This window comes from Phragmites australis, chromosome 10 (genome assembly GCF_958298935.1).
Source record: "Phragmites australis chromosome 10, lpPhrAust1.1, whole genome shotgun sequence".
NCBI lineage: Eukaryota > Viridiplantae > Streptophyta > Magnoliopsida > Poales > Poaceae > Phragmites > Phragmites australis.
In genome coordinates, this window is record NC_084930.1 from 30,606,613 (window position 1) to 30,621,919 (window position 15,307).

Sequence of the window (15,307 nt, forward strand, 5' to 3'; positions counted from 1 at the left end):
GCCGCGGGTTCGGGAAGACGTGCGTGTTATCATCCGTTATCATGCATATTACGGTGTCAGGCAGGCAGGGCAGATTGAGTGGTTGACAGGGGGCCAGCGTGCGATTTGGTTGGGATTCAAGGTGAGCTGAGGTGGTGGTGCAGTCGTGCAGAGGATGGGTCACTTCCGTCGGTGTTCGGGTCAGGCGCGGTGCAGAGTGCGCGCTGCAGAATCTGCGTGCGGCTGCTGCTGCCGCGTCCTGCCGCAGCAGCAGCGGGAGCAGGGGCAGGCAGGGCAGCAGCTGCGCAGGAGCTCGGGCTGGCTGGCCTGCTGGGACCAGCCGCGCGCGCGTGGGTGAGCGAAGGAAACGCTCAGCCTGCGCCAGTGCGCTGCGCACCGGGGCTGGTCTTCGAAAGAGAGGGGTTTCCCGTTTCCAAGGGCAGAACAGTGGTGGCATTGTGGTCACTTGGTCGGTCAGCGTGAGCGGCGGATGGTGGCGAAGGGGCGAGCAAAGCTAGCAGCGGTAGGGCGGATCTGGCAGATGCTCGCTGCTTCCTTGGCACGACACGGCGTGTTCACCCAACAGTCTCCTCTACTCTGCAAGACTGTGACATGTAGGCACAACAAGACTTCCCCGTGCCAACGGGCTTTGACTCCTTCGGTTTCTCTAAATCTGGGCTTTGTATTGTAGGCAAACGATGCTATGTAGTCTTATGTTAAACAATCTAGGAAGAGGAGTAATGTTGAGATAATTACATGTTGCATGATGATGGTAGGAGGCTTTGGCTAGAGAGTTGGGCATTGACAATACCCAGCAATTTAGCTTCCATCTTAAGTAGCTGTTTTCTCTTTTACGAAAATAGTTTATGTTAAAGGGGTCCTCTCATAGAGGTTACAAAGTACACCATTATCTAAATTATTATCGCCTATTAGACAACAGGAGCTGAATAACTAGAAGCAGCAGTCTTTAATTTAGAGAAATATTTTGGACCATTGAGTTGCTATCAGACAATACCAAACATATGAGGTGATGTGGTGCTCTCTTGTATTTCCTTTTGGACTAAAGTTTTCATATACACTAATACATCAATAATCTATTGCTATTAATAATTAAGTTGTCAGTTCAGTTTCCAATTTGAATAATGTGAAAACAAAACGTAAGCCAAAGATTACAATATGTTACAGTGCTCTTGAGAACTTAATTAAAGTTATAATTTCTCTTAAAAATACATGAATGAACGATCAACAAAGGAATGCATAAGAACAGGAACCAGTTTATCCGTATACAACACCACTGCCTGGCACCCTTTCATACACTATCTGTCTCTGTCAAGTTCTAACTCAACTAAATAATATATGAAGCTTCGTCTTTGGTGAAATTTTCCCTTTAAGGCAGCTTCTAGCGATATGACCACCTAGGTGTTAACATTTTTGGAAAAAGGGATACCTATTTTGTTAGTTGTATCTATGGTTAAGACCTCTAGAGTAGGTGCATTTTCCACCGCGTGAACTAGAAATTCAGCTTGGCTTTTGATCCCTTTGAATCCTGTAATGCGCATGATCCTCAGATGCTTATATTGACACTTCGGAAAGCTCCTGAGATGTCCTATTTTTGCATTCGCGTAGCCAGAAACATTGAACTGCAAAAGTTGGAATAAAAGGATGATATGGTCAGTATACTTGTAATTTGTAAATCGCGCACCAGTACATCTGTCAAAATTCGTGATAATAAACAATGAAGGTGGATGTTAGGTAACATCAGAACAATTATATTACATGCAAAAAAAATGGTAATGCTGATGGATGTGCAAAAAAACTTCAAGGAAACATATAGAACATAGTAGGCTAAAAAGATGCCTCAAGGCTAAAAAACTTTATCGAGAAAATCTACGAGTACTTACATGCAGGGGCGGACCGACGTTGAGGCTTAGGGGTGCATAGGACACCGAGTGATTTTTTATTTTTTAATGATCTATCATATATACCAGCTCTATAGGACATCCTCTAGCTTAGCAAATTGAACACTCGAACTTCTAGATTAATAAGTAGGACATCGGTTATTTTTATTCTGGATCCGCCACTACTTACATGGATCTCCAGCTCTTCAACGAGAAGGGCAGCCCTCAGAAAAGATGCCAGAGAGACAATGTTGTCCATATCTTCAGAAGTTGAAACAAAAGCAACTTTAAATGCTTCAGCTGAAAAAACTTGGATATATTTTCCAGCAACCCGGCGACTGAAATATAGAAAACCACGAGCCATGACAAGAGAAAAATGTCAGTATAGTCAAAGCATTCCAAGAACATATCTCTAGTCGAACAGGAGCATGCAACGTCAGATTTTGTACGCTTGTAAGCGCTTTGGGAAGCACAGAGAGAGCATAGTCAAAAGTTGTAAAACCATCAAAAGCAATATCAGCAACTTTCAGTTCCTGTGCTTGACTGAGGTCAACAGTCAGCAGTACTCCTTCATATATAAAAGTCCGGAGCTTCGTGGCATGTAGTTTGATCTTTTTCATCTCGCAGTGTGCAACACCCAAGTATAGCAGGTGAGACAACTGGCAGGATCCGGATCCCCATCACGGTGATTTCGTCGTTGTCGCTGATACGTGGATCTAATTCTATATATCAGCGACGACACGCGATATCGGGTGATCCTCATCTGAATAACGGCCGATCAACTATTATCTCATCTTTCAGATTACATCTAACAATACTCAACCACTCAAGATTAAAACAACCAGACAGCATATTTTGAAGGTCCTTTCTAGAGACGTGTAGTAAGTACAGGTCAAGCATTTTGAGCTTTGGAAAACCACTAAACTGGGATGGTAGTTTGAAAGAGACATGGTTTCTCCATCAAAAAGTTTAAAGGGGAACATGCACCGTTCATTGTGGTCCCAAATTTTTTTTGGCACTAAATCAAGAGCTAGATTCTTTGAGCACGCTGCTGCTGAAAAACTGACCCAGTTATCCAGATGATCAACTAGAATGCTGTCAAAGTTAATTTTGATCTCGAGAGCTTCAACCACCTTGCCATGTTGCAGTGCCAAGACTTCATTTACATTGTCAATGAATTTCTGAGTGTGATGTTTCTGCGACACGTATTTGACACACATTTTACTGCCATCAAATCTAGTTTAGGGCAAATCATCCACATATTTGTCCATTTGCTCGACATATAATGCACAACATATCCTGCAGCAAAGCAATACAGACTGTCACGTTAGCAAATTTAGGCTAGTAGAATGTAGAACGACGTTCAGATAAGGTGAATAACCATCTTATCAAATTCTTTCGAATCGAATGACTTTCTCTTTCGTTTCACCTAATGCACCTTAAAATTTAAGCGAAAGCAAAATCTAAAAATAAGCAAGTTGCAATCAAGAACGTAAATAAAATCATGATTCTCATAGTTGTATATGAACCCTAGGTTCTATTAAAACTAATTTCATAAGTCGTATCTATAAAATATTGTAACTTAAAGAAATAAACACTTTGATTCAAAACAATAGGTATTGGAAAAGAAACTCTCTAAGTTGATAATTTAGAAACAAAAGAATTTAAGACCTAATTTTATGTCTAATATGTGAATTTTATAGCTCTCCCAACGAGAAGAATGACTATGACAAGGTGAAAAATTTCAGCATAAATACAAAAACAAAAATCACAATCAAAAACCGAAAAACTTGCAAGCAAGAGAACTAATAGAGATAAACTAGAAGGAGATGAATACAAGCATGAGAAGAAAAATAAACTTTATTACTTCTAAAAGATTTTTCCTCACAAAACTCTAAAATACATAGGCTAAGCACTCATCTTCCTCTCCTCTAAAAACCCTAGCACGAGACTCTAGTATGGATAGCTCAAGGGATTTAAGTGGCTGGTTCAAACCTTTCCTATAGCCATATCCCTGTATTTGTAGGCCTAAGGAGATAGCTTAGGTATTAAGTTTTCTTGTTTCCAAAATACTCCTCATTTACAATAGTTTACTAATTACCACTGAGGCATTTTGATCTGTTTTCTCCTCTATCCATTGGATGACTGTGACGCCTTTACGACTTAGCTTCGTCTCGACGCAACATTCGCTATGATGTTATATGTACTCCATCCTTCCATGATTTTTAGGCCAAACCGCGAAAATGTCTCGCACGTTTCTCAAAACGTGACTCATTGCTACATGCATACACCTTATGCAAGCATCCTAATATTGACACGTGTACTCCGTCTTGCGATCTTGATCGTCGGCAAGTCTCTCCCGCTCCTGATCCCTCGAGACGCCTTGTCACTTGCATCAGCATCTCCTTCTCTTAACTTTGTCAACACGTCATCTTCATCCATCTTCTTATACTTTATTTGATCTCCACGTGCACAATCAGGATCACCCTCGACTCCATCTAGCCTCCTTGATCGTTCGGCACTAAGCACCCTACTTGGCCATAATCATTCCGCCATCAGTCACCAAGTTGCATCTATCACCTGTATAATATTAGACAAGTAAACACATTTCCCAACTCCATATTTAGTTAGTTGAAAACAAAAATTCCTATAAAAATGGCACATCTCAGAAAAATTATAAATGCCAGATGACCCGACACACATTACTTCTGAGCGTCGGACCATCCTGTGTGTGAAACTCAGCAGAGCTCTCCGTTTGGAATCCTCTGAGCAAGAAATAGTCCGACGTGCATTCATGCCCATCGCCGAACTATCTAACGTGTTTAAGTCCGCCAAAGCTAGTTTGCAACCTCTCTGTGAGAAATTCTCCGACGTTCACTTCACTCCAACACTGGACAATCTGACGTGTACTTCAAGTTTATCCTCTATCATGAAATGCTCCGGCATGTACTCCGTTCAAACGCCGGACCATCTGGCGTATTAACTTCCAGAGCACCAGACCATCCGGCGTGTATATTTTTCCTGGATTCAGAGACAAACATACCAACTCGATTTTCTTTACAACTTTGGCTAGCCATGATCATAATAGCAATACATGTACATGCTTTTACAACCTCATAAATTACCAAATCAAATCCACAATTTTATCAATCACTCGTCACAAATAAACTAAAGCATATTTTAATTTGGTTTCTCGAGTCTTACCATGAAAGACCAATCTGAAAAGAAGAAATTTGACACACCTCTAGAAATGATCTTCAAATTGAACATCATATTTGCCCTTTTCGGGGATTCTTTCACGATGGCAATGATCTGATCTCGTTCATGTCTCCGACACATCGTTCTCAATTCGGTCACTGTCAAGTTACCCTTTTAATCTAATACGTTGCAACAACAAAAACTACATTGTAAGGAGGGCAATTATTTCAACACCACAGCATTCTCTGTTTCCCTTTATAAATTCAGTTTCCACTACGTGAATCATAATTTTTTTGTCTGGCGCTGATACTGCAGCAACCTGTGTGTGAAATGTTGAAGATGTAAAAAGAGGAGAAATTATTCCAATCTGGATAGTGTAAAGGTTCATATCGTCTTCATCATCAGCTCAAACGACACAGTTCTTACCGCAAGCATCGAACGGCAAAGGGTGCTTGGTGCTGCCCTAAGTCTGAACTCATAGAAGATTATACAAATTTCTCTACAACAGGAACCAAGAACTACTACTAGATAACATAAGAACAAGCTACTGCAAATTTGCATCAGTATGGTAGTTGAGCAATTTGATTCCCTGCAGCCCTTGTGGTAAATAAATTTTTCGATGAACAAAATCTAAAAGATATTTTTCATATCTCCAAAACAATCCCAACATCGTGAGCATAGATTAGATTTAGTTATTTAATCGTAGCTTCGTGATCGTGAGAGTATCCTAAGAAAGTCAACTAAAAGAAAGGTATCGCTACCCGTCAAATTTCTCCAATCTAGTGGCAATACAAACAATTAAGCAGTCGATTGGAGCATATGGACGATTTGGTTCAAGGTGTACCTAGTTGGACTGCCACCGTACCCTCGACGGAGCAGGGTTTGGACTTTGGAGTTCGCATCGCCACCGCCGCCGCCGCGGAAGCGGGCCAGCGCGCCGCGAGCGTACTCTGCGAAGTCGCAGACGCCGACGACGACGTCGCAGGCGCCGACCACGACGTCGACGAAGACGATGACCTTGTCGCCCAAGGGCGGCTCGTCGTCGTCTTTGCCCTCGCGCGCGTCCTTGACGCGCTCCACCCCGTGGCCGAGGCGTAGCAGGCCGCCAGCGACGCCGGGCGGCCGGGGCCGGGCAGGTCGTAGCCGTAGACGAGGACGTAATCCTCGAAATCGGCGTCGCACCTGTGGCGACGCATGTGAGCGTCGGACCCATGCGCCACCGCCGGCATGGCGCGTACCCTCGCCAGCATGGCTTCGAGCGTTGTCGGTTTGGTGCGGCGGTGGTGGCGGGATGGCGGGTAACCGGATGCGTTTGGGGATTTCGTACGAGAGATCGCAGCGCCAGGTTAAATTTTATTTCACGATGATCGGTGGGGCGAATGCAGAGTCCAGAACGAACTGAATCACAATTCGTTTACCCAACTCTATAAAAAAAATCTTTCTTCTCCATAGTTAATAAAGGAAATTTCATCCATACCATGAAATCTTACCTGGTACCTAATAATACCATCATTTTTTGCCACCTTCCGTTGGTGCCACCATCCATTCAAATTCTTCCACTTGTGCCACTAAAAAACTCTGCCGCCTCAAGGACTGTTAATAGCGTTTACTTGGGACGAAATTATCATCCGGTTTGTCCCTTGCTTGACCTGATGCGGGACACATTCCCTACACCGCCGCCGCCTCCATTACCTCCGGTGACCACTGCTTTTTTCATCAGGCTGCCACCCCCACTCCAGCCACCCCTAAACCGCCCTAAACATTGCTTCATCATTCCACCTCTCTCTCCATTGATATGCCCTCGTAGTGTTGCCCCTACGCTCGTCTTCTCCAACTCCGACGGGAGCACCACCGCACCTGCACATTACCTACGGTGAGCCCCGCATCAATTCCTTCGGCCCAACAGCATTCCCTGGAAGTAGGGAAGCCAATCTTTTTTTTTTTTATGAAAAAGCAGGAGAGCTGCGTTTTCATTCATTAGAAGGAAAAAAAGGCTAGGTACAAGGACCCAAAAGAAAAAATACAACATCATAAATGAGAAAAAGCTCGCCGGATGGACTAAGCAAAAGAAAAAGAAGCTAAACAATGGAGTCTAAAACGGTTGATTAGGAAACAACACAGACCGCAATACCACATCATAGAATCTGTCGTGTGTCATCGTTGTCAAGCTGGTCGCCAAGCGACAAAACAGCTTCGACTTCACCACGGCGGGCCTCAGCCTTCGCCTTGATATCGCTTCACTTCACGCACACAATCCCCAAAGAACAAACCCGCCTCGCATCATCGTTGCCTAGCTCGTCGCACGCCCATGACGCAGCAGCTTCGACTTCCCCTAAGCATGGCCATCCTTCTTGATCCACCGTGGAGCGCAGCTCCAAGGAGACAAAAACCTTGTCAAGTGATCTGAATGGACCACCGCCTCTCGTTGCGAGGCCCGCAGACCCCAAGGCGTCGAAACAAGCACCACAACCAGACAGAAGCTTCAACTTCACTAGAATGTGTCATCGTTGCCATCAATCTACACCAACGTCGGTAGACAATCACAACGAGGGTTGGGGGGAAACAAGAGCACCTCGACGCAATGTCGACGGACATCCAACACATGACAGTAATCTCCAAGGCAACGCCTCCAAGGAGGACACGACATCGAATATGTCGTCGTTGCCTGATCCGGCGAGCTAGATCTGGGTTTCCACCCGGAGAACCCGCCGAGGGTTGAGTGAAATAGGAGCACCTCGACAAAGCCTCTAAGGAGAAGAGCAATGCCCAAGGATGTCGCCATTGTCCACATCGGCAAAACGCTGAGAAGGTTTTCACCCAAAGCTCTTGCACCAACCCACCACACATGTTGAACCGAACCGTCGCCGGCCACCGCGTGCAACCGAACCTCTGCACCACCCATCTTGATCGCGCTCACCACCTCGCGCCTCCGCAGGTGAGGTCACACTACCACACCACCGGGCCACCGCTCCACACCTCCGCGCAAACTCGCCACCATCCAACTCCACACCTCGCTACCCTGGGACGCTGGGAGCATATCTTAGGCAGCGACCACTGCCGCATTGTGATGCCACCCACCAGACGCCCTCGCAGTCGCGTGCCACCGCGGCCCTCCACCTGGTCGCCGTTCTTGAGGTTGGAATGCCCCAGACACCAAGTGCCGCTCAGATCCAACACATCTGGGTGACCGGAGCGCCTCTTACATCTGCGTCGACCAGAGCTTGGCGACCGACCGTTCCAGCTGAATAGCAGCACAAAGGTAGCAGCCTTCGATGCAGAGCAGCAATAGCAACGACAGTTTGTTGCCGTCGTCGCCAACCTACATTGGCCTCCTCACTGCCACACCGTCACCGTCACACCATCCCCGGTGCCTGCAATACCACACCACTGCCACACTATCGCTCCACCACCCACCACTGCCATCGCCGCCTCACACCTTTGCACATTAGGCCGCACTACCACGAGCCACCGCACCTGTAGGCACCTAGATTCGCGCCGCCATGCGCCGAATCCGGCCATCACAGCATGGGTATGACCACCACCACGTCACCTTGTGGGGGATTCAGGAGCTACCACACCAACGGTGCGTGGATCCTACCATCGATGCGTAGATCTAGGAAGGTGCCCTAAGGACCGGCCACCATAGATGTGATCATGGCCGCTGCACGTAGATCCGATTGGCCACCTCAAGGACGGTGTGGACATGCATGGAATCACCGTCTCCGGGCTTCCCCCGCAAGTGGCTTTCACCTCCGGCCGCCCTTGCCAAGCACCTCCACTTTGCCGAGCTTGAGGGCCGCCATGACGTCACGAGGGAGCGTGGCCCCGCCGTCACCGTCCTTGCAGCCACTCGGGCTTCCGGTGGCTTGCTCAGGCGACAACAAGGCGAGAGGGATGGAGGAGCCTCCTAGCGGCGTGCGGGTGTGGCGGCCGCCCGTGTCGCCCATGGGAGCGACGTGGGGGCTGAGGGACTTGGCTTCCAAGGAAGCCCATCGCAACCTTGTTTCCACCCCCCCCCCCTCGTCAAAACGCAACCGCATTAGGTGGTTTTTTTCTCCTACATCAATTATTGTCGGCCCATCACTCCGGCCTTCCTCCGTGCTGATTGAGACCACCACTAATTTATCCATGGCATGGGACAGCAGTAGCAACCCTCCGTCGTCGCGCTTCAGCGTCGGGAGCCCCTTTAATCTCCAACTCTAGCCAGAGCACCGTATGCATCTATCTCCTCATCCGATGAGCTGTGGCCCAATTCCCTACCTCCAAAACACCGCACGAACATCCGAAGCACAACGATAGAATCAATTTGGCCTTTCCACATACTCCAAGCTTCGTCGTAACTATGCACAGCTAGCCTAAGGTCGTGCTGCAGCGCTGGGTGGCTCAACAACAACATAGGTACCAAGGGTATTTTTGTCTTTCGATGGTAGCATGCAACCAGGAACAAAAGAGAAAATGTTCACACCAAACAGGAGCTAACGTTTGGTGCTACAAGTGAAAGAATTTTGGACGGGTAGTGGTATGAATGGAAGGTGATAAAAAATGATGGTATTATTAGGTATCACGTGAGATTTGATGGTATGGATGAAATTTTCTGTTAAAAAGAATTAAGGGGTCTAGGGTTCACTCTCACTTGGTTTTTCCTTCTCTGCCCACCGCCCCACCTCGGCTTCTCCTCTAATGCCAACAAGCAACCCTCGTGAGTCATAGCCCCACCTAGGGATGTCAACGGGGACCTATTCCTTGCCTCTATTATGGGATAGGGATGGGGCTCTTAGGGGATTTTTTCAGTGAGAGTAGGTACGTTCCCCCGTCCCTCAACCCTGTATCCCCATGAGCCCCAAATTTTCTCACAAAGTCACAAATTGTGGTTTTAAACATCTATTTTGTGTTATTTTTATGATTTTAGATATCTATCTTATGTTATTTTGTATTTTTTTAATCTTCCTACTAGTGATGTGCATCTATCTTTATATGTTATGTTAATATGATTGTGCTAATCATATTGAATGTAAAGTTAAAATATTATATTCTATGTTAATACTGCTATTTTATTAGTTTATAATGGGGATGGGATCCATCAATACCCATCCTCACGTGGGGACGGGGATGCGAAGAAAATACCCCCTGAGATGGGGAATGGGGACGGGTCTAGAAATGGGGAATTTTCTTGCAAGCGGGGGCCAACCTGCCACAGGGAATTTCCCCGTTGCCATCCCTAGCCCCACCTTTATCCTCACTCTGTCATTCCCCTTTTCTAGCAAGCTACTCCATTGCATCCTTGCTTTCACCCCACCCTGCTTTCTCGTCTCCTGCCATGGGTCCGCAGCTCCTGGCTACCACCTTGCTAGATCGTCTTCAATGGGCTCATCCACTGCCCTTGGCCTTCCCTCTAAACCCTTGATCCCCCGATGGACCCCTAACCTGAACCTCCAAACTCTAACTGTAACCTCACTTGAGGTCACCAAAGTCAGAGAAGAACACAAATTGTGTCACGATCTGGTGGTCAGGAAATCAGGTGAGAGGGGTAAAAAATCATTCAAATGAGCTTTAGCCAAAAAAAAGAAGAAAACAAAGCATTCCATGGGATTGCTGAGGTAGTTTTTCGATTTTCACTTTATATTAAATAATCACATAATGCACTAGCCGTTGCACACCTAAACTAACTAGCTAGTGATACACAACAAATAGATGTTTTATTGTTACACGATTACAATAGATAGATAAACAACACTGCAACTTATAATCACCGGAAATGCAGCCGACCCGGACACATGAAGATACAAGCGTCAGAGTTCACAGTTACCATCAGAGCTGCCCCTCGCAAACACAAGGCCACTACACTACAAATCTGCAAGCCGGCACAGCACCCCCTGCTAAGGGTTAGATTATTTCAAGCCTTATCGTAGGTAAAAATTTTCCATCAAGGTATCTTCTAGCAGCAATACCAGGCAACTCTCTTCAGTGTTCATGTTGGAAAATATCCTCCTGATATGGTTATTATGCCACTCCTAATGCTAATTTCTTAGACATTAATTAGGTGTCTACCTAAGAAAAAAATAGTGTGGCAAGTAATTTAAAGATGAAAGAGAATCACTACGTGAAAGAACGCCAAAGGTGACAGGTCATAACGGATATGGGTGATGGGTCACACATCCGTCACCTCAAACGCGTCATTGATGCTTAGTCATTGGTAACGGGTAAAGACTCGTCACCAATGATATCATCGAAGATGGGTAATAATCGTGACCCGTCACCTATAAGTGTCTCTATGTGTTGGAGTGAGAGACATAAGTGATGGGTAACTTAGTTTGTGGCGGGAAACTAAGTTACCTGTCACTTATGTATAGGTTATCGTGCTGGATTGACCTGCTTCTTGGCTGTATCCTAGAATGTAGCTAGAATTTGACAGCCGCCTTCTCCCTGCAATCAACATCAACACATCCAAATCCATATCGACAAACACTAGCTCAAATAGTATTGATCACAGAATCGCAAAGGTTATAAAGTTCCAGTCAATTCATACAGAATCACAAATATTACAAAGTTTCGATCAAATCATATTACATAAGACCTCACAACATAAGGGTTCTATAGTGGAACTCATCATGTGTGCTGATGACTTCAAACACCAAGAACTCAGTGATCCGTCGTCGAATCTCCGGGAGTGCACCATCGTCGAAAAAAAGAGCATCAAGTTTCTGCATAATTTGACGCGTAATCAATGTTACGTTATCATAGAATTAAACTAATTACTGAAACTAGTTACGAATAATCTCATATTGAACTTACATCGGAGGATTTGATATCCTTCATGCAGATCGTGAGGAGCATGTTACACGCAACATAGAATTTGCAAGCGTTGCTCGGTGGTTATTGATGGCACTACTGGAAAGAAAGTTTAGTGTAAGATCAAAATGAAAAAAAAAACAGTAATAGGGAGCATTTGACAATCTGTTTGGTAGCACTTACCACGAAGTCGATCTTGTGTGTCAGTCTGCGGCCGTCTTCCTCGTTGTAGTCAGGTTGAGCTCGAATGTACTTGTCAAAAGCCCTGCATAAAGATGGATCGATTAGGGAGTATTTGAATGTTAGAAAAGTTAAATATGTAAACTAAGTCTGATAGAACTTACGCGTCGATGATTCATTTTACAGCTATGTAATCACGTCGTCTAAGTTTGTCTTTTGGTCCTACTAGTCTTGATGAGTCGAGTTAGAACACCAAGTGACACTTGAGCTTTGCACTCATATGTATGGTAAATAGTTATCTCTTTTCATCATTTGCAGGACGGTTTCAAAAGCACAGGTATCTGTCATCATGTTTAAAGCATCCAAGGAACTACACATGGCTATTGTACGTATAATTGCTTTCAGAAGATGAAAAACAATATGAGCATGTATCTCATATTAAATAAACATAGATAAAGAAATAATAGAATGAACCAAATATACATGACCTTTGAAAGATATGACATCAAAGCACAAAATCAGTTTCCAAAATCATGTATACAGAGTGTTCTAGACAGCAGATGCATATTATGTATAATAGTGATCTCAAAAAATGAATGACAATTGTCCTAGGACTAACAAGGTTTTGTCCCCTAATTGTCCTATTGAAAACATCATTGACTGGATAATTTATCAAGTTCTCAACTAGTTCTTAGACCCTAGACTGAGTTCTCAATAATTAAAGAACATCATCAGAAGTTGTGTTGTTGTGTCAAAACAGAAATAGCTCATATATTGAACAGAACTATACGATAGTTGTCGAGTCAGAGATAATCAAAAGGACACAAAAACAAGATTCAAATCAAGTACTGACAATAGAAAAATAAGATGAACCAGCTTCATTATCCAGAATCAAAATTGGTAAGCTATCTCTGGACTAACAACAGTGTCACACAAACTAGTCATCGGAACCACAACAGATAGCCCACTGTACAATCAACACACAAAATGTGTCTCAGTACTCAAATTTAGAAGGCAGTGAGAGGCACTAAAGTAAATCACCAGGGGCTATTACACAAATCACAGAACTAGTGTATCACAGGTCTAACTAATGTACTTAATAAATTGCCCAGTCTCAAATTATCAACTCATCATCAAGCAACTAGAGTATGTAATAGTGTTGTTCAGAACAGAAAGATGAGAAAACTCACAAAGTAAGAGCTTATTCAGATAACACGTACTATGAAATTATGAATGACCATATTTCAAAGTACCCAAAATGGATATATGACCAACAAAATAACGATGTTAACGGGACATCAAGACAACCAATTCTACCATGAAATAAGCATTGACAGTAAACAAAAACTAGAAACATAATTATAAGAAAAACAAGAACCTCTTTATAACCTAACTGAGGAAAACAGAAAAAGCAAGAAATTACTTTCTATTGGGTCAAGATATGTCAGAAACTTGATTATAATTTGCACCATTTTTTTTTAAGAACTAACCCGTATTTTCTAGTACAAAATCTAGAGTGACTACTTTGAACATCATAATCAATAAATAAAATCTGGACTGGCTACAAAATCAGCAAGAACAAATAATAGCACGATGTGCTGATCTATTCACTGAACCAACTTGTCTAAGACCAAGAACTTGGTGCAAGAGCGCAATACTCGAATGTCTCTTTCCAATGTAGTTGAAACATTCAACATCGAGTAAAGATGGGGGAGGAGCGGGGGCAAGGGCGTACCTCAGTGTGGGGGAGATCATGGTGCTCTCGGGGGCGATGGCGGTGCTCCAAGTGCGGCGGGGCTCCGAGGGGAGCAGAGAGGGCATAGTCGGCAGGGCGACGGCGGTGACGAGCTCGGTGGCGACGACGATGGGCTCGACGGCGATGGCGACGGGCTTGGCGGAGGGTGGCGGCAAACCCTAGCGCGAAATAACTTAGGCGCGCGAGTGGGAAATGACTTAGGCGATGCGCGCGGAGACGCAACCAATATATACATACAGCTAATAGGTGATGGGTGATACATTTTACCTGTCACCTATTACAATCACCCGTCACTTATTTTAGAGCATCGGTGACGGGTAATAATGTTAATCCGTCACCTATGAGTTACAATAAGTGATGGGTAACATTATTTACTCGTCACCTATTATAATAAGTGATGTTTGATTAATTTCGCTGGTCACATTTTACTTGAAAAAGAGAAAAAAATTGAGCTGAACAAAAATTCAAATAACTTGAAACCTAAAATTCAAATTTGACATTAATATTACAAATTTAAATAACTTAGAAACCTAAAATTCAAATTTGACATTAATATTACAAATTCGATACTCAAATCAAATTCGTCATTTTCGTGCTTTCTTGACATGGATCCCTTCATTATGGTCGGAGCGTAGGTATGGAATTTTCTCGGTCGGCGAAAGGCATGGCATGATTGCAGTAGCAAAAGGCGGGATTTCATTGAATTGATTGAATTCCTCCTCATCGACGATATTTGCAACTCCGATGATGTGTCTTTTCCCAACGAGAATCACTTGACGTTTTTTCTTTGTCGTGTCGGTCACATAAAAGACTTGGTGAACATCTTTAGCGAGTACGAAGGGTTCAGACTTGTATCCGATATATTTGAGATCAACGCTAGTAAATCCATACTTGTCATTAGTAGCGCCATTTGCCCCATGTATCCAACAGCGCCGGAACAGGGCTACCTTGAATCTCAAATAGTTCAGCTCCCAGATCTCCTCTATTTGACCATAGTATATTCCCCTTTGCATGTCATTGTCATAAGCATCTATATGAACACCACTGTTCTGGTATATGCTCTTCTCATCTTGGACAACCGTGTAAAATATGTATTCATTTATATTGTACCCTTGATATGTCATAATTGTGTGTATAGGATCTGATGTCAGTTTTTTTTTATCAGAATACTTGTAGGAGTACTTGATTGTCTCATTTGATATCGGAATCAAGTTGTGAATCTTTGCATATGTTTCCTCGCAACCCAAGCTTCGGTCTGCTTGGATTCTCTTCAAGTAGCATATGTGGCATCTCGCGGTAGATCAGACAAATCTAGTATCAAATCTAACATAAATACAACTCACTTGTACTAAGATTTTGGATAAAGATGCAAAATGACCTATTACAACGCAAAGCACAGCAAATCTACCAAATAGAGATTAGAGGAGGGGGAAAGGGAGAGATACAAACCTTCAAAGATCTAGCACCAATTCAAACTTCAAATCAACAAGATATTAGAAAATCTCTA

General features: G+C 44.0%; 1 pseudogene; it reads right to left on the minus strand.

Annotated features, from left to right (window-relative positions):
* Positions 1-1,253: 1,253 nt before the first annotated feature.
* On the minus strand, positions 1,254-6,304 carry LOC133930232 (uncharacterized; annotated as a pseudogene).
* Between the last annotated feature and the right edge of the window lie 9,003 nt (positions 6,305-15,307).